This window comes from Salvelinus namaycush, unplaced genomic scaffold (assembly GCF_016432855.1).
Source record: "Salvelinus namaycush isolate Seneca unplaced genomic scaffold, SaNama_1.0 Scaffold796, whole genome shotgun sequence".
Lineage (NCBI taxonomy): Eukaryota > Metazoa > Chordata > Actinopteri > Salmoniformes > Salmonidae > Salvelinus > Salvelinus namaycush.
Genome location: NW_024061526.1, coordinates 58,102 through 76,410, shown reverse-complemented (window position 1 = coordinate 76,410; position 18,309 = coordinate 58,102). Strand labels below are relative to the sequence as shown.

General features: G+C 41.0%; 6 non-coding genes and 6 pseudogenes across 6 annotated transcripts; all 12 read right to left on the bottom strand.

Annotated features, from left to right (window-relative positions):
- Positions 1 to 453: 453 nt before the first annotated feature.
- LOC120042885 lies at positions 454 to 615 on the bottom strand. The gene has a single exon (XR_005476250.1). It is a non-coding gene; the product is annotated as a U1 spliceosomal RNA (small nuclear RNA).
- Positions 616 to 1,292: 677 nt separating this feature from the next.
- Positions 1,293 to 1,407, bottom strand: LOC120042880 (annotated as a pseudogene).
- Positions 1,408 to 2,077: 670 nt separating this feature from the next.
- LOC120042887 lies at positions 2,078 to 2,229 on the bottom strand (annotated as a pseudogene).
- Positions 2,230 to 2,913: 684 nt separating this feature from the next.
- LOC120042879 lies at positions 2,914 to 3,031 on the bottom strand. The gene has a single exon (XR_005476248.1). It is a non-coding gene; the product is annotated as a 5S ribosomal RNA (ribosomal RNA).
- A 677-nt stretch (positions 3,032 to 3,708) lies between these two features.
- Positions 3,709 to 3,862, bottom strand: LOC120042889 (annotated as a pseudogene).
- A 681-nt stretch (positions 3,863 to 4,543) lies between these two features.
- Positions 4,544 to 4,661, bottom strand: LOC120042878. The gene has a single exon (XR_005476247.1). It is a non-coding gene; the product is annotated as a 5S ribosomal RNA (ribosomal RNA).
- Positions 4,662 to 5,338: 677 nt separating this feature from the next.
- Positions 5,339 to 5,492, bottom strand: LOC120042883 (annotated as a pseudogene).
- A 681-nt stretch (positions 5,493 to 6,173) lies between these two features.
- Positions 6,174 to 6,292, bottom strand: LOC120042892. Its single transcript, XR_005476254.1, has one exon. It is a non-coding gene; the product is annotated as a 5S ribosomal RNA (ribosomal RNA).
- A 677-nt stretch (positions 6,293 to 6,969) lies between these two features.
- LOC120042884 lies at positions 6,970 to 7,123 on the bottom strand (annotated as a pseudogene).
- Positions 7,124 to 7,804: 681 nt separating this feature from the next.
- On the bottom strand, positions 7,805 to 7,923 carry LOC120042877. Its single transcript, XR_005476246.1, has one exon. It is a non-coding gene; the product is annotated as a 5S ribosomal RNA (ribosomal RNA).
- Positions 7,924 to 8,600: 677 nt separating this feature from the next.
- Positions 8,601 to 8,754, bottom strand: LOC120042886 (annotated as a pseudogene).
- A 681-nt stretch (positions 8,755 to 9,435) lies between these two features.
- Positions 9,436 to 9,553, bottom strand: LOC120042893. Its single transcript, XR_005476255.1, has one exon. It is a non-coding gene; the product is annotated as a 5S ribosomal RNA (ribosomal RNA).
- Between the last annotated feature and the right edge of the window lie 8,756 nt (positions 9,554 to 18,309).

The following is an 18,309-nucleotide window of genomic DNA, read 5'->3' as shown; positions in this document are numbered from 1 at the left end:
ACTTGTGGGAAAAACGGAAAAATACAATGACTTCTGACAAATACATCATCAGCAACAGTTTCCCATGCAGCTATCCTACTAGCCACAATAAATACACAAAAGCTCTGGATGTTGAAAACCTATTGCATTGTTCTGTGCTAAGGAGGAACGCATGTATGGACAATTTCCTATTGGAAGCGCATGGGGCGCGTATGACACATCATGACCGGGGAGGGTTAGAGTGGCTTCTCAACTATCTCTTGATTGAAGTACCAGCGTGGCATAAATACAATGCTGCATTTCGCAACATAATGTTTCGACAAAATGCCAACAATGTTTTGTACAAACAAATGTTTCCACCTTTCGATTGGTCCACAAAGTCTCTTTCAAAACTGACTTCAAAGATCTCCATAAGCACAGTCAGTTGACTCAAGTCATCCTTAAGCCTGCGCTAAGCAACGGTTTATCATTAACAAAGACATCAGGTAAAGCACAAACGACCACTACCATAAATTATGCAAACGAGAGTCCCACATTTGGAAAATTCACAAGGGGTCAGCACAGCCAGAGTGCAATGGCTGAGCCCCACACTAGGTGAACCACCTTTTTGATCACGGTATCTCTTCTGCTTAGTGGAGGAAAAGTCTCTCCAGTGCCAACATTTTCGCTAACGGTAACCACTTTGTGTTCTGATAATATCATATCACATCGACCTGCGTTAAATGCCGTTTAGGAATGCACTTGCACACAGAGTGGTGGAAAGTAGTTTATTCTGTTTACTAGATTATATCAGTGAACCACTAGATTCCATCATGCAAACTGTTGAAAAAATCACCAATTACTTTTTAATATCTTAACCTATCTGATATCACAAATGTTTGCGATATGACGAAATACAATCACATTCAGACACACACACACACAGAGACAAATGCATGAAACCATTGATTTATTATCAATAACATCTCACATCTCTTGTGCTTTTGATTTACTCCATAAAAGAAGGGTTGTAATTCCAACATGGAAAACACAGGGCCATCAGACACCCAGTCCAGTTCCACTCCTCACCAACATTATTTCCTTTGATCATTTGAACAGGGCGAGGGAGCACAAAGCTGCAATCAGTAACAATATTCTATTTGTCTTATAATAAAAAAGCAGTTGCTCCCTGACAACACAAGGAACTTTGATCATATTAAAAGGGCAGGGGGAGACTAGCCCATAGAAGCTGCATTTAGTCAATTCAGCATCAAATGCTTACTACAAGGCAGTGTTGCTGATGAAATAATGCACACACACCCTAGTGGACAAAAGGCTTACAGCACCTGGTATCCAGGCGATCTCCCATCAAGTACTAACCAGGCCCGACCCTGCTTACTTCCGAGATCAGACGAGGTCGGGCGTATTCAGGCTGGTATGGCCGTAAGCGAAGGCACATCTCTTGGTACACCATATAAAGTCAAAGTGAGTCTGATAAACAGACATTGCATTCTCACCAATTAGATAAGCAGCTTGAACTTTGGCTCACTCAAAAAGTGGAAGAAATTACATATACTGTAGCCATCACTTTTTAGCACAGATAGTTGGATGAAATACAAACAAACCTTGCTAACATTTCAAAGCGAGGGCACATATTTCAGCCTTGTGGGAAAAAACGGACAAATACAATGATTCTGAACAATACATCATCAGCAACAGTTTCCCATGCAGTATCCTACTAGCCACAATAAATACACAAAAGCTCTGGATGTGAAAAACCTATTGCATTGTTCTGTGCTAAGGAGGAACGCATTGTATGGACCAATTTCATTTGGAAGCGCATGGGGCGCGTATGACACATCATGACCGGGAGGGGTTAGAGTGGCTTCTCAACTATCTCTTGTTGAAGTACCAGCGTGGCATAAATACAATGCTGCATTTCGCAACAATGTTTCGACAAAATGCAACAATGTTTTGCTACAAACAAATGTTTCCACCTTTCGATTGGTCCAAAAGTCTCTTTCACAACTGACTTCAAAGATCTCCATAAGCACAGTCAGTTGACTCAAGTCATCTTAAGCCTGCGCTCAAGCCACGGTTTATCATTAACAAAGACATCAGGGTAAAGCACAAACGACCACTACCATAAATTATGCAAACGAGAGTCCCATTTGGAAAATTCACAAGGGGTCAGCACAGCCAGAGTGCAATGGCTGAGCCCCACACTAGGTGAACCACCTTTTTGATCACGGTATCTCTTCTGCTTAGTGGAGGAAAAAGTCTCTCCAGTGCCAACATTTTGCTAACGGTAAACCACTTTGTGTTCTGATAATATCATATCACATCGACCTGCGTTGTTAAATGCGTTTAGGAATGCACTTGCACCCACAGAGTGGTGGAAAGTAGTTTATTTTGTTTACTAGATTATATCAGTGAACCACTAGATTCCCATCATGCAACACTGTTGAAAAAATCACCAATTACTTTTTAATATCTTAACCTATCTGATATCACAAATGTTTGCGATATGACGAAATACAATCACATTCAGACACACACACACACAGAGACAAATGCATGAAACCAATTGATTTATTATCAATAACATCTCACATTCTCTTGTGCTTTTGATTTACTCCATAAAAGAAGGGTTGTAATTCCAACATGGAAAACACAGGGCCATCAGACACCAGTCCAGTTCCACTCCTCACCAACATTATTTCCTTTGATCATTTGAACAGGGCGAGGGAGCACAAAGCTGCAATCAGTAACAATATTCTTATTTGTCTTATAAATAAAAAGCAGTTGCTCCCTGACAACACAAGGAACTTTGATCATATTAAAAGGGCAGGGGAGACTAGCCCATAGAAGCTGCATTTAGTCAATTCAGCATCAAATGCTTACTACAAGGCAGTGTTGCTGATGAAATAATGCCACACACCCTAGTGGACAAAAGGCTTACAGCACCTGGTATTCCCAGGCGATCTCCCATCAAGTACTAACCAGGCCCGACCCTGCTTAGCTTCCGAGATCAGACGAGATCGGGCGTATTCAGGCTGGTATGGCCGTAAGCGAAGGCACATCTCTTGGTACACCATATAAAGTCAAAGTGAGTCTGATAAACAGACATTGCATTCTCACCAATTAGATAAGCAGCTTGAACTTTGGCTCACTCAAAAAGTGGAAGAAATTACATATACTGTAGCCATCACTTTTTAGCACAGATAGTTGGATGAAATACAAACAAACCTTGCTAACATTTCAAAGCGAGGGCACATATTTCAGCCTTGTGGGAAAAAACGGACAAATACAATGACTTCTGACAAATACATCATCAGCAACAGTTTCCCATGCAGCTATCCTACTAGCCACAATAAATACACAAAAGCTCTGGATGTTGAAAACCTATTGCATTGTTCTGTGCTAAGGAGGAACGCATGTATGGACAATTTCATATTGGAAGCGCATGGGGCGCGTATGACACATCATGACCGGGAGGGGTTAGAGTGGCTTCTCAACTATCTCTTGATTGAAGTACCAGCGTGGCATAAATACAATGCTGCATTTCGCAACATAATGTTTCGACAAAATGCCAACAATGTTTTGCTACAAACAAATGTTTCCACCTTTCGATTGGTCCACAAAGTCTCTTTCACAACTGACTTCAAAGATCTCCATAAGCACAGTCAGTTGACTCAAGTCATCCTTAAGCCTGCCGCTAAGCAACGGTTTATCATTAACAAAGACATCAGGGTAAAGCACAAACGACCACTACCATAAATTATGCAAACGAGAGTCCCACATTTGGAAAATTCACAAGGGGTCAGCACAGCCAGAGTGCAATGGCTGAGCCCCACACTAGGTGAACCACCTTTTTGATCACGTTTTCTCTTCTGCTTAGTGGAGGAAAAGTCTCTCCAGTGCCAACATTTTCCGCTAACGGTAACCACTTTGTGTTCTGATAATATCATATCACATCGACCTGCGTTAAATGCCGTTTAGGAATGCACTTGCACACAGAGTGGTGGAAAAGTAGTTTATTCTGTTTACTAGATTATATCAGTGAACCACTAGATTCCCATCATGCAACACTGTTGAAAAAATCACCAATTACTTTTTAATATCTTAACCTATCTGATATCACAAATGTTTGCGATATGACGAAATACAATCACATTCAGACACACACACACACAGAGACAAATGCATGAAACCAATTGATTTATTATCAATAACATCTCACATTCTCTTGTGCTTTTGATTTACTCCATAAAAGAAGGGTTGTAATTCCAACATGGAAAACACAGGGCCATCAGACACCAGTCCAGTTCCACTCCTCACCAACATTATTTCCTTTGATCATTTGAACAGGGCGAGGGAGCACAAAGCTGCAATCAGTAACAATATTCTTATTTGTCTTATAAATAAAAAGCAGTTGCTCCCTGACAACACAAGGAACTTTGATCATATTAAAAGGGCAGGGGAGACTAGCCCATAGAAGCTGCATTTAGTCAATTCAGCATCAAATGCTTACTACAAGGCAGTGTTGCTGATGAAATAATGCCACACACCCTAGTGGACAAAAGGCTTACAGCACCTGGTATTCCCAGGCGATCTCCCATCAAGTACTAACCAGGCCCGACCCTGCTTAGCTTCCGAGATCAGACGAGATCGGGCGTATTCAGGCTGGTATGGCCGTAAGCGAAGGCACATCTCTTGGTACACCATATAAAGTCAAAGTGAGTCTGATAAACAGACATTGCATTCTCACCAATTAGATAAGCAGCTTGAACTTTGGCTCACTCAAAAAGTGGAAGAAATTACATATACTGTAGCCATCACTTTTTAGCACAGATAGTTGGATGAAATACAAACAAACCTTGCTAACATTTCAAAGCGAGGGCACATATTTCAGCCTTGTGGGAAAAAACGGACAAATACAATGACTTCTGACAAATACATCATCAGCAACAGTTTCCCATGCAGCTATCCTACTAGCCACAATAAATACACAAAAGCTCTGGATGTTGAAAACCTATTGCATTGTTCTGTGCTAAGGAGGAACGCATGTATGGACAATTTCATATTGGAAGCGCATGGGGCGCGTATGACACATCATGACCGGGAGGGGTTAGAGTGGCTTCTCAACTATCTCTTGATTGAAGTACCAGCGTGGCATAAATACAATGCTGCATTTCGCAACATAATGTTTCGACAAAATGCCAACAATGTTTTGCTACAAACAAATGTTTCCACCTTTCGATTGGTCCACAAAGTCTCTTTCACAACTGACTTCAAAGATCTCCATAAGCACAGTCAGTTGACTCAAGTCATCCTTAAGCCTGCCGCCAAGCAACGGTTTATCATTAACAAAGACATCAGGGTAAAGCACAAACGACCACTACCATAAATTATGCAATCGAGATTCCCACATTTGGAAAATTCACAAGGGGTCAGCACAGCCAGAGTGCAATGGCTGAGCCCCACACTGGGTGAACCACCTTCTTGATCACGGTATCTCTTCTGCTTAGTGGAGGAAAAGTCTCTCCAGTGCCAACATTTTCCGCTAACGGTAACCACTTTGTGTTCTGATAATATCATATCACATCGACCTGCGTTAAATGCCGTTTAGGAATGCACTTGCACACAGAGTGGTGGAAAAGTAGTTTATTCTGTTTACTAGATTATATCAGTGAACCACTAGATTCCCATCATGCAACACTGTTGAAAAAATCACCAATTACTTTTTAATATCTTAACCTATCTGATATCACAAATGTTTGCGATATGACGAAATACAATCACATTCAGACACACACACACACAGAGACAAATGCATGAAACCAATTGATTTATTATCAATAACATCTCACATTCTCTTGTGCTTTTGATTTACTCCATAAAAGAAGGGTTGTAATTCCAACATGGAAAACACAGGGCCATCAGACACCAGTCCAGTTCCACTCCTCACCAACATTATTTCCTTTGATCATTTGAACAGGGCGAGGGAGCACAAAGCTGCAATCAGTAACAATATTCTTATTTGTCTTATAAATAAAAAGCAGTTGCTCCCTGACAACACAAGGAACTTTGATCATATTAAAAGGGCAGGGGAGACTAGCCCATAGAAGCTGCATTTAGTCAATTCAGCATCAAATGCTTACTACAAGGCAGTGTTGCTGATGAAATAATGCCACACCCCCTAGTGGACAAAAGGCTTACAGCACCTGGTATTCCCAGGCGATCTCCCATCCAAGTACTAACCAGGCCCGACCCTGCTTAGCTTCCGAGATCAGACGAGATCGGGCGTATTCAGGCTGGTATGGCCGTAAGCGAAGGCACATCTCTTGGTACACCATATAAAGTCAAAGTGAGTCTGATAAACAGACATTGCATTCTCACCAATTAGATAAGCAGCTTGAACTTTGGCTCACTCAAAAAGTGGAAGAAATTACATATACTGTAGCCATCACTTTTTAGCACAGATAGTTGGATGAAATACAAACAAACCTTGCTAACATTTCAAAGCGAGGGCACATATTTCAGCCTTGTGGGAAAAAACGGACAAATACAATGACTTCTGACAAATACATCATCAGCAACAGTTTCCCATGCAGCTATCCTACTAGCCACAATAAATACACAAAAGCTCTGGATGTTGAAAACCTATTGCATTGTTCTGTGCTAAGGAGGAACGCATGTATGGACAATTTCCTATTGGAAGCGCATGGGGCGCGTATGACACATCATGACCGGGAGGGGTTAGAGTGGCTTCTCAACTATCTCTTGATTGAAGTACCAGCGTGGCATAAATACAATGCTGCATTTCGCAACATAATGTTTCGACAAAATGCCAACAATGTTTTGCTACAAACAAATGTTTCCACCTTTCGATTGGTCCACAAAGTCTCTTTCACAACTGACTTCAAAGATCTCCATAAGCACAGTCAGTTGACTCAAGTCATCCTTAAGCCTGCCGCTAAGCAACGGTTTATCATTAACAAAGACATCAGGGTAAAGCACAAACGACCACTACCATAAATTATGCAATCGAGATTCCCACATTTGGAAAATTCGCAAGGGGTCAGCACAGCCAGAGTGCAATGGCTGAGCCCCACACTGGGTGAACCACCTTTTTGCTCACGGTATCTCTTCTGCTTAGTGGAGGAAAAGTCTCTCCAGTGCCAACATTTTCCGCTAACGGTAACCACTTTGTGTTCTGATAATATCGTATCACATCGACCATCGTTAAATGCCGTTTAGGAATGCACTTGCACACAGAGTGGTGGAAAAGTAGTTTATTCTGTTTACTAGATTATATCAGTGAACCACTAGATTCCCATCATGCAACACTGTTGAAAAAATCACCAATTACTTTTTAATATCTTAACCTATCTGATATCACAAATGTTTGCGATATGACGAAATACAATCACATTCAGACACACACACACACAGAGACAAATGCATGAAACCAATTGATTTATTATCAATAACATCTCACATTCTCTTGTGCTTTTGATTTACTCCATAAAAGAAGGGTTGTAATTCCAACATGGAAAACACAGGGCCATCAGACACCAGTCCAGTTCCACTCCTCACCAACATTATTTCCTTTGATCATTTGAACAGGGCGAGGGAGCACAAAGCTGCATTCAGTAACAATATTCTTATTTGTCTTATAAATAAAAGGCAGTTGCTCCCTGACAACACAAGGAACTTTGATCATATTAAAAGGGCAGAGGAGACTAGCCCATAGAAGCTGCATTTAGTCAATTCAGCATCAAATGCTTACTACAAGGCAGTGTTGCTGATGAAATAATGCCACACCCCCTAGTGGACAAAAGGCTTACAGCACCTGGTATTCCCAGGCGGTCTCCCATCCAAGTACTAACCAGGCCCGACCCTGCTTAGCTTCCGAGATCAGACGAGATCGGGCGTATTCAGGCTGGTATGGCCGTAAGCGAAGGCACATCTCTTGGTACACCATATAAAGTCAAAGTGAGTCTGATAAACAGACATTGCATTCTCACCAATTAGATAAGCAGCTTGAACTTTGGCTCACTCAAAAAGTGGAAGAAATTACATATACTGTAGCCATCACTTTTTAGCACAGATAGTTGGATGAAATACAAACAAACCTTGCTAACATTTCAAAGCGAGGGCACATATTTCAGCCTTGTGGGAAAAAACGGACAAATACAATGACTTCTGACAAATACATCATCAGCAACAGTTTCCCATGCAGCTATCCTACTAGCCACAATAAATACACAAAAGCTCTGGATGTTGAAAACCTATTGCATTGTTCTGTGCTAAGGAGGAACGCATGTATGGACAATTTCCTATTGGAAGCGCATGGGGCGCGTATGACACATCATGACCGGGAGGGGTTAGAGTGGCTTCTCAACTATCTCTTGATTGAAGTACCAGCGTGGCATAAATACAATGCTGCATTTCGCAACATAATGTTTCGACAAAATGCCAACAATGTTTTGCTACAAACAAATGTTTCCACCTTTCGATTGGTCCACAAAGTCTCTTTCACAACTGACTTCAAAGATCTCCATAAGCACAGTCAGTTGACTCAAGTCATCCTTAAGCCTGCCGCCAAGCAACGGTTTATCATTAACAAAGACATCAGGGTAAAGCACAAACGACCACTACCATAAATTATGCAATCAAAATTCCCACATTTGGAAAATTCACAAGGGGTCAGCACAGCCAGAGTGCAATGGATGAGCCCCACACTGGGTGAACCACCTTCTTGATCACGGTATCTCTTCTGCTTAGTGGAGGAAAAGTCTCTCCAGTGCCAACATTTTGCGCTAACGGTAACCACTTTGTGTTCTGATAATATCATATCACATCGACCTGCGTTAAATGCCGTTTAGGAATGCACTTGCACACAGAGTGGTGGAAAAGTAGTTTATTCTGTTTACTAGATTATATCAGTGAACCACTAGATTCCCATCATGCAACACTGTTGAAAAAATCACCAATTACTTTTTAATATCTTAACCTATCTGATATCACAAATGTTTGCGATATGACGAAATACAATCACATTCAGACACACACACACACAGAGACAAATGCATGAAACCAATTGATTTATTATCAATAACATCTCACATTCTCTTGTGCTTTTGATTTACTCCATAAAAGAAGGGTTGTAATTCCAACATGGAAAACACAGGGCCATCAGACACCAGTCCAGTTCCACTCCTCACCAACATTATTTCCTTTGATCATTTGAACAGGGCGAGGGAGCACAAAGCTGCAATCAGTAACAATATTCTTATTTGTCTTATAAATAAAAAGCAGTTGCTCCCTGACAACACAAGGAACTTTGATCATATTAAAAGGGCAGGGGAGACTAGCCCATAGAAGCTGCATTTAGTCAATTCAGCATCAAATGCTTACTACAAGGCAGTGTTGCTGATGAAATAATGCCACACACCCTAGTGGACAAAAGGCTTACAGCACCTGGTATTCCCAGGCGATCTCCCATCAAGTACTAACCAGGCCCGACCCTGCTTAGCTTCCGAGATCAGACGAGATCGGGCGTATTCAGGCTGGTATGGCCGTAAGCGAAGGCACATCTCTTGGTACACCATATAAAGTCAAAGTGAGTCTGATAAACAGACATTGCATTCTCACCAATTAGATAAGCAGCTTGAACTTTGGCTCACTCAAAAAGTGGAAGAAATTACATATACTGTAGCCATCACTTTTTAGCACAGATAGTTGGATGAAATACAAACAAACCTTGCTAACATTTCAAAGCGAGGGCACATATTTCAGCCTTGTGGGAAAAAACAGACAAATACAATGACTTCTGACAAATACATCATCAGCAACAGTTTCCCATGCAGCTATCCTACTAGCCACAATAAATACACAAAAGCTCTGGATGTTGAAAACCTATTGCATTGTTCTGTGCTAAGGAGGAACGCATGTATGGACAATTTCATACCTTAAGGGAACTCTGAGACGGGAGCCGTATGGTTAGTGAAGAAAGTCCCATTGCAAATGTACGGTCCCTTACCTGACGTCTTACGACGTCGCAGAAAATCGCGGACGGCGTCGGGCCGTGGGCGTCGGAGAGCTCTTTCAGGAAGTCACTCAAAAAAACGTCTCGGACTTTCGGTTTCCGTTTTATAAAAATGACAAATTTTTGACTTTTTTCTGCATTCTCGAAAATTCCCACAAGAGGGAAAATAAATCATATTGCAGTTGCACGAGCACGTGGCAAACGAGCGCGGCCTTTTCTCCTAAACTGAAAATATTTCGAAGACGAAACTCGGCGAGCGTAGGTTTGGAGTAATGGGCAGTTGGCCCCGAACAAGATGGCGTCGAGACCTCGGCGCTTTTTGAGTTATGGCCATTTTTCTGGGATTAAAGGGTTAAAACGCAAGTAGGGTGCTAATTTGACCGCTTCATGTCAAAGTACATAAGCATACGGTGTCAGGAAAAAAAGAACCAGCCATTTATCTATCGTAATTTAAGAGAAATCGTACATTGACCGTTTGGTGATGTTCACAAAGAGGAATTTTTTTTTCAAAAAATTCACAGATCCAGTTGCAGTGTGTTCAGACGTACATTTTTAAAGTGGGTCTCGAAGCTCTGCGAGAATCCTGTGATTTTATATGATTTTATGAAATAACACACACTCATTTAACCCTCTTTAAATAAGTCAGTTCTTAACATAAAGACTTAAAACTCAATATTATATAAGAGCCTACGCCAAGGAGGGTATGTGTTCAATTTCAGCTTCCTATGTCAACTGGAAGTACCTTAAAATGGTGCCACAGGGTCAGGTTTGAAGGGTAATAAAGGTCAGATCTTTTCAAAACTTCACTTGTGTGATTAGACAACCCTCATGAACTGTAATCAGTCATTTATCCCAACAGATGTCAAAGAAAAGCTCTCTCACACAAACACACACACACAAAAAGGAAGGATGGAGTGAAAAAGTACGGTGCTTAAAGACACACAAAGCCCACAATGGCATTACTATTATCTCTAGGCCGTGCCGAGTTCAACGAGATGCCCCGCTTGACCGTAGCTCGCTCGGTCTGAGCGCAGCGACCGTTACAAGAGAACGGACACAAATGACCTTTTGACCTCAATGTCAATTTCATTTGCTTTTGGGACACAGAGAGAGAACCGTTAAGGTTAGAAACACAATTTCACCTCAGGAGTGTTCTTAAGGTCCTCCCGATCTGTGCAAGCCTAACCCTGACCTTGTGGCATTAACCCTTCACAGTTAAAAGAAGGTGTTTACATCAAATAGTTTACAATGAAATGTCTCCCCATTGGAATACATTGACTGCACCTCTAAATTCAACCTAAAGCCTATGTGGGTTATGATTTTCTTATGAACCTGTCTTTGATGTCAGTCCATCAGGCCACCATGAGGTCTACCTGTGTCGATTCTAAGCTTCCTGGAGCAACCGGAAGTGGTTAAATCACCCTAAAAGTGTTTGCCATAGCCAACCTGCAGTTTGAGAGAAATAGTGCATTCAGCCCTATGTAAATCAGTCAATTTTTAACATACAGACTTAAAACTCAGGATTCTGTAACAGCCTACTCCAGTGATGATATGTGTTTATTTATAGCTTCCTGTGACAACCGGAAGTGCCATAACTGGTGTCAAATGGGCTGTTTCGAAGTGTTAAAAATGTCAAATCTTTCCAAAACTTCATATATGTGAATAGACAACCCTCATGAACTGTAAATCAGTCCTTCATCCCATCAGATTAAAAAAATAAAAAATACACACCGACACAGAAATGATGGAGGGACACACTGAGGGGCTAAGAGGCAGACAGTACCTGCAGTAGTTACTTTTGTTCCAACTTTTAAAGAACCGTCAGACCTAGAGTTCTGAAAATTTACAAACCTGTTCTAGACCTCAGGTCGATTGTGCACGGTGAATTATATGGCTCTAGAAGGTTCTCCGATCGATAAAAAGCATTGTGTATTTGCCATGTTTTCAATTCATTTTGACCTCAACGAAACGGACGACATTTAGAAAAGTCCCAGAGTCTCAAGACTAGGTGCGTTGAAACCGGCTCGGCCCATAGAGACAGACCCCAACAAGCCTGTTTGATTGCTCATTCAAGGACCCCGTAGCAAGGCAATGAAAAAAGTGGAATTTCAGCACCAATTAGGGTTTTGCTCGGGCACCGAATGACCTATCGAGCCGAAACTTGGGATTCGAGGTCGCTTCACATAGGGCTAAACATAATGTGTGAACTGGACCCGCAGCTAGAACATAACTACGTATTATTTGTTTTATTATGGTTTAAATGGAAGGCGCTGTGAATTTTGGGCCTGCTCTGAAATATGTTATAGTTGGCATCTAAAGGAGTTGGAAAAAGTGAGTTTGGAGTCAGATGGTATCAGTTTGGTGTCTGAAAATATCTATTTGACTGATGGACACTGACTTGCTCGTTGACTTTTGTACATTTGCAATATGTTTCAACGGGGAGGTACCATGAGGAAAAAGCGACATGATGAAATTTCACGAAACGAGCGATGGAGAGGAACCACTATCACTGCCCGGCCATCCTGAGGTCATCAGACCGTTGACTTTTGCATTTCTAAAGTATTTAAGAGAATGTACGTTACATTTGCAATATGATTCAACATCACATCATATTGCAAATGCACGTTAGATTTGCAATATGATGTGATGTTGAATCATATTGCAAATGTAACGTGCATTCTTTAAATACTTTAGAAATACAAAAGTCAACGTCCTGATGACCTCAGGATGGCCGGGCAGTGATAGTGGTTCCTCTCCAACGCTCGTTGCGTGAAATTTCATCATGTCGATTTTGGTGATGGTACCCCCGCGTTGAAACATATTGCAAATGTACAAAAGTCGACTAGCAAGTCAACTAGCAAGTGTCAACAAAAGTCAACTAGCAAGTGTCCATCAGTCAATTGGATATTTTCAGACACCAAACTGATACCATCTGACTCCAAACTCACTTTTTACAACTCCTTTAGAAGCCAACTATCACATATTTCAGAGCAGGCCCAAAATTCACAGCGCCTTCCATGAATGCACCAAAATAGCATTCTGAAATCACCACTAAAATGACATCGCCATATTCTCCAGGCCGTGCCGAGTTCAACGGGATGCCCCGCTTGACCGTAGCTCGCTCGGTCTGAGCGCAGCGACCGTTACAAGAGAACGGACACGAATGACCTTTTGACCTCAATGTCAATTTTATTTGCTTTTGGGAGACAGAGAGAGAACCGTTAAGGTTAGAAGCACAATTTCACCTCAGGAACAATCCTAAGGTCCTCCCGATCTGTGCAAGCCTAACCTTGACCTTGTGGCATTAACCCTTCACAGTTAAAAGAAGGCGTTTACATCAAACATTTTACAATGACATTTCGCCCCATAGGAATACATTGACTGCTCCTCTAAATTCAACCTGAAGCCTATGTGGGTTATGAATGTCTTATGAACCTGTCTTTGATGTCAGTCCATCAGGCCACCATGAGGTCTACCTGTGTCGATTCGAAGCTTCCTGGAGCAACCGGAAGTGGTTAAATCACCCTAAAAGTGTTTGCCATAGCCAACCTGCAGTTTGAGAGAAATAGTGCATTCAGCCCTATGTAAATCAGTCAATTTTTAACATACAGACTTAAAACTCAGGATTCTGTAACAGCCTACTCCAGTGATGATATGTGTTTATTTATAGCTTCCTGTGACAACCGGAAGTGCCATAACTGGTGTCAAATGGGCTGTTTCGAAGTGTTAAAAATGTCAAATCTTTCCAAAACTTCATATATGTGAATAGACAACCCTCATGAACTGTAAATCAGTCCTTCATCCCATCAGATTAAAAAAATAAAAAATACACACCGACACAGAAATGATGGAGGGACACACTGAGGGGCTAAGAGGCAGACAGTGCCTGCAGTAGTTACTTTTGTTCCAACTTTTAAAGAACCGTCAGACCTAGAGTTCTGAAAATTTACAAACCTGTTCTAGACCTCAGGTCGATTGTGCACGGTGAATTATATGGCTCTAGAAGGTTCTCCGATCGATAAAAAGCATTGTGTATTTGCCATGTTTTCAATTCATTTTGACCTCAACGAAACGGACGACATTTAGAAAAGTCCCAGAGTCTCAAGACTAGGTGCGTTGAAACCGGCTCGGCCCATAGAGACAGACCCCAACAAGCCTGTTTGATTGCTCATTCAAGGACCCCGTAGCAAGGCAATGAAAAAAGTGGAATTTCAGCACCAATTAGGGTTTTGCTCGGGCACCGAATGACCTATCGAGCCGAAACTTGGGATTCGAGGTCGCTTCACATAGGGCTAAACATAATGTGTGAACTGGACCCGCAGCTAGAACATAACTACGTATTATTTGTTTTATTATGGTTTAAATGGAAGGCGCTGTGAATTTTGGGCCTGCTCTGAAATATGTTATAGTTGGCATCTAAAGGAGTTGGAAAAAGTGAGTTTGGAGTCAGATGGTATCAGTTTGGTGTCTGAAAATATCTATTTGACTGATGGACACTGACTTGCTCGTTGACTTTTGTACATTTGCAATATGTTTCAACGGGGAGGTACCATGAGGAAAAAGCGACATGATGAAATTTCACGAAACGAGCGATGGAGAGGAACCACTATCACTGCCCGGCCATCCTGAGGTCATCAGACCGTTGACTTTTGCATTTCTAAAGTATTTAAGAGAATGTACGTTACATTTGCAATATGATTCAACATCACATCATATTGCAAATGCACGTTAGATTTGCAATATGATGTGATGTTGAATCATATTGCAAATGTAACGTGCATTCTTTAAATACTTTAGAAATACAAAAGTCAACGTCCTGATGACCTCAGGATGGCCGGGCAGTGATAGTGGTTCCTCTCCAACGCTCGTTGCGTGAAATTTCATCATGTCAATTTTGGTGATGGTACCCCCGCGTTGAAACATATTGCAAATGTACAAAAGTCGACTAGCAAGTCAACTAGCAAGTGTCAACAAAAGTCAACTAGCAAGTGTCCATCAGTCAATTGGATATTTTCAGACACCAAACTGATACCATCTGACTCCAAACTCACTTTTTACAACTCCTTTAGAAGCCAACTATCACATATTTCAGAGCAGGCCCAAAATTCACAGCGCCTTCCATGAATGCACCAAAATAGCATTCTGAAATCACCACTAAAATGACATCGCCATATTCTCCAGGCCGTGCCGAGTTCAACGGGATGCCCCGCTTGACCGTAGCTCGCTCGGTCTGAGCGCAGCGACCGTTACAAGAGAACGGACACGAATGACCTTTTGACCTCAATGTCAATTTTATTTGCTTTTGGGAGACAGAGAGAGAACCGTTAAGGTTAGAAACACAATTTCACCTCAGGAGTGTTCTTAAGGTCCTCCCGATCTGTGCAAGCCTATCCTTGAGCTTGTGGCATTAACCCTTCACAGTTAAAAGAAGGTGTTTACATCAAACAGTTTACAATGACATTTCGCCCCATAGGAATACATTGACTGCTCCCCTAAATTCAACCTGAAGCCTATGTGGGTTATGAATGTCTTATGAACCTGTCTTTGATGACAGTCCATTAGGCCACCATGAGGTCTACCTGTGTCGATTCTAAGCTTCCTGGAGCAACCGGAAGTGGTTAAAATCACCCTAAAAGTGTTTGCAATAAGCACCCTGCAATTTGAGAGAAATAGTGCATTCAGCCCTATGTAAATCAGTCAATTTTTAACATATAGACTTAAAACTCAGGATTCTGTAACAGCATACTCCAGTGAGTATATGTCTTTACTTTCAGCTTCCTGTGCCAACCGGAAGTGCCATAATTGGTGTCAAATGGGCTGTTTTGAAGGGTTAAAAATGTCAAATCTTTCCAAAACTTCATAATTGTGATTAGGCAACCCTCCTGAACTGTAAATCAGTCCCATCAGATTTCAAAGAAAAATGTACACACCCAAACAGAAATGATGGAGGGACACACTGAGGGGCTAAGAGGCAGACAGTGCCTGTAGTAGTTACTTTTGTTCCAACTTTTAAAGAACCGTCAGACTTAGAGTTCTGAAACTTTACAAACCTGTTCTAGACCTCAGGTCGATTGTGCACGGTGAGTTATGTGGCTCTAGAAGGTTCTCAGACCGATAAACAGCCTCGTGTATTTGCTATGTTTTCAATTCATTTTCAGCTCAACGAAACTGACGACATTTAGAAAAGTCCCAGAGTCTCAAGACTAGGTGCATTGAAACCGGCTCGGCCCATAGAGTCAGACCCCAACGAGCCTGTTTGATTGCTCATTCAAGGACCCCGTAGCAAGGCAATGAAAAAAGTGGATTTTCAGCACCAATTAAGGTATTGCTCGGGCACCGAATGACCTATCGAGCCGAAACTTGGGATTCGAGGTCGCCTCACATAGGGCTAAACATAATGTGAGAACTGGACCCGCAGCTAGAACATAACTACGTATTATTTGTTTTATTATGGTTTAAATGGAAGGCGCTGTGAATTTTGGGCCTGCTCTGAAATATGTTATAGTTGGCTTCTAAAGGAGTTGGAAAAAGTGAGTTTAGTGTCAGATGGTATCAGTTTGGTGTCTGACAATATCCAATTGACTGATGGACACTGACTTGCTAGTTGACTTTTGTGCATTTGCAATATGTTTCAACGGGGGGGTACCATCACCAAAATCGACATGATGAAATTACCACGCAACGAGCGATGGAGAGGAACCACTAACACTGCCCGGCCATCCTGAGGTCATCAGGACGTTCAATTTTGTATTTCTAAAGTATTTAAAGAATGCACGTTACATTTGCAATATGATTCAACACATCATATTGCAAATGTAACACTGTGTGTTATGTTTGCAATATGATTCAACACATCATATTACAAATGTAACACTGTGTGTTATGTTTGCAATATGATTCAACACATCATATTGCAAATGTAACACTGTGTGTTATGTTTGCAATATGATTCAACACATCATATTACAAATGTAACACTGTGTGTTATGTTTGCAATATGATTCAACACATCATATTGCAAATGTAACAGTGTGTGTTTGCAATATGATTCAACAGTGTGTTATGTTTGCAATATGATGTGATGTTTTTCACTGTTGAATCATATGCAAATGTAACGTGCATTCTTTAAATAAACCCTATGTGGGTTATGAATGTCTTATGAACCTGTCTTCAATGACAATCCATCAAGCCACTATGAGGTCTACCTGTGTTGATTCTAAGCTTCCTGGAGCAACCGGAAGTGATAAAATCACCCTAAAAGTGTTTTACCCAACCAGCAGTTTGTGATATATAGTGCATTCAACCCTGTGTAAATCAGTCAGTTCTTAACGTATAGACTTAAAACTCAGGATTCTGTAAAAGCATACCCCGATCAGGATAGGTGTTTACTTATAGCTTCCTGTGCCAACCGGAAGTGCCTTAAAATGGGGTCATAGGTGCTGTTTCAAAGGGTTAAAAAAGTCAGATCTTTCCAAAACTTTAAGTGTGTGATTAGGCAACCCTCATGAAGTGTAAATCAGTCATTTCTCTAATCAGATGTCAAAGAAAAGCTCACACACACACACACACAGACACACACAGCAAGGATGGAATGAAAAAGTATGGTGCTTAAAGACACACAGAGCCTTAAATGCTTTTAGGGGGGATCCAGACTTCCATACCCGCTCTGGGAGCACTATACTACGGGCAAAAATCAATGGGTGCTGGCCTGAGTGATTTATGGAGGTTTTCAAAAAAAGTCAAAAAATATTCTGTTTCATGTTTTGGGTTACCACGCACGATTTTCAATACAGTTTTAAATGCTTCATTTTGGCCTTTTAAAAAAAAATGTTATTTTCGACTATGAAGGGGTGATACGTTTTTTCCAAATTTTTGACATTTTTGACTTTTGACTTCCTATGAAATCACATTCCAAATGCACAAAACATATTCCTTAAGTACAAGTAAACATTTATAAAAAATTATGATAATAAATGTGACTAAAGTATTTTCATACAGTTCTGACACATGTGTAATTGACATAAAACCCGAAAGAATTTCGAAAAACGGTCCAGAAAGCACTATTTTAAAGGGGGTGATACGTTTTTTCCAAATTTTTGACATTTTTGACTTTTGACTTTTGACTTCCTATGAAATCACATTCCAAATGCACAAAACATATTTCTTAAGTACAAATAAAAATTTCAAAAAAATTATGTTAATAAAATTTGACAAAAGTATTTTCATACAGTTCTTACACATGTGTAATTGACATAAAACTCGAAAGAATTTCGAAAAACGGTCCAGAAAGCACT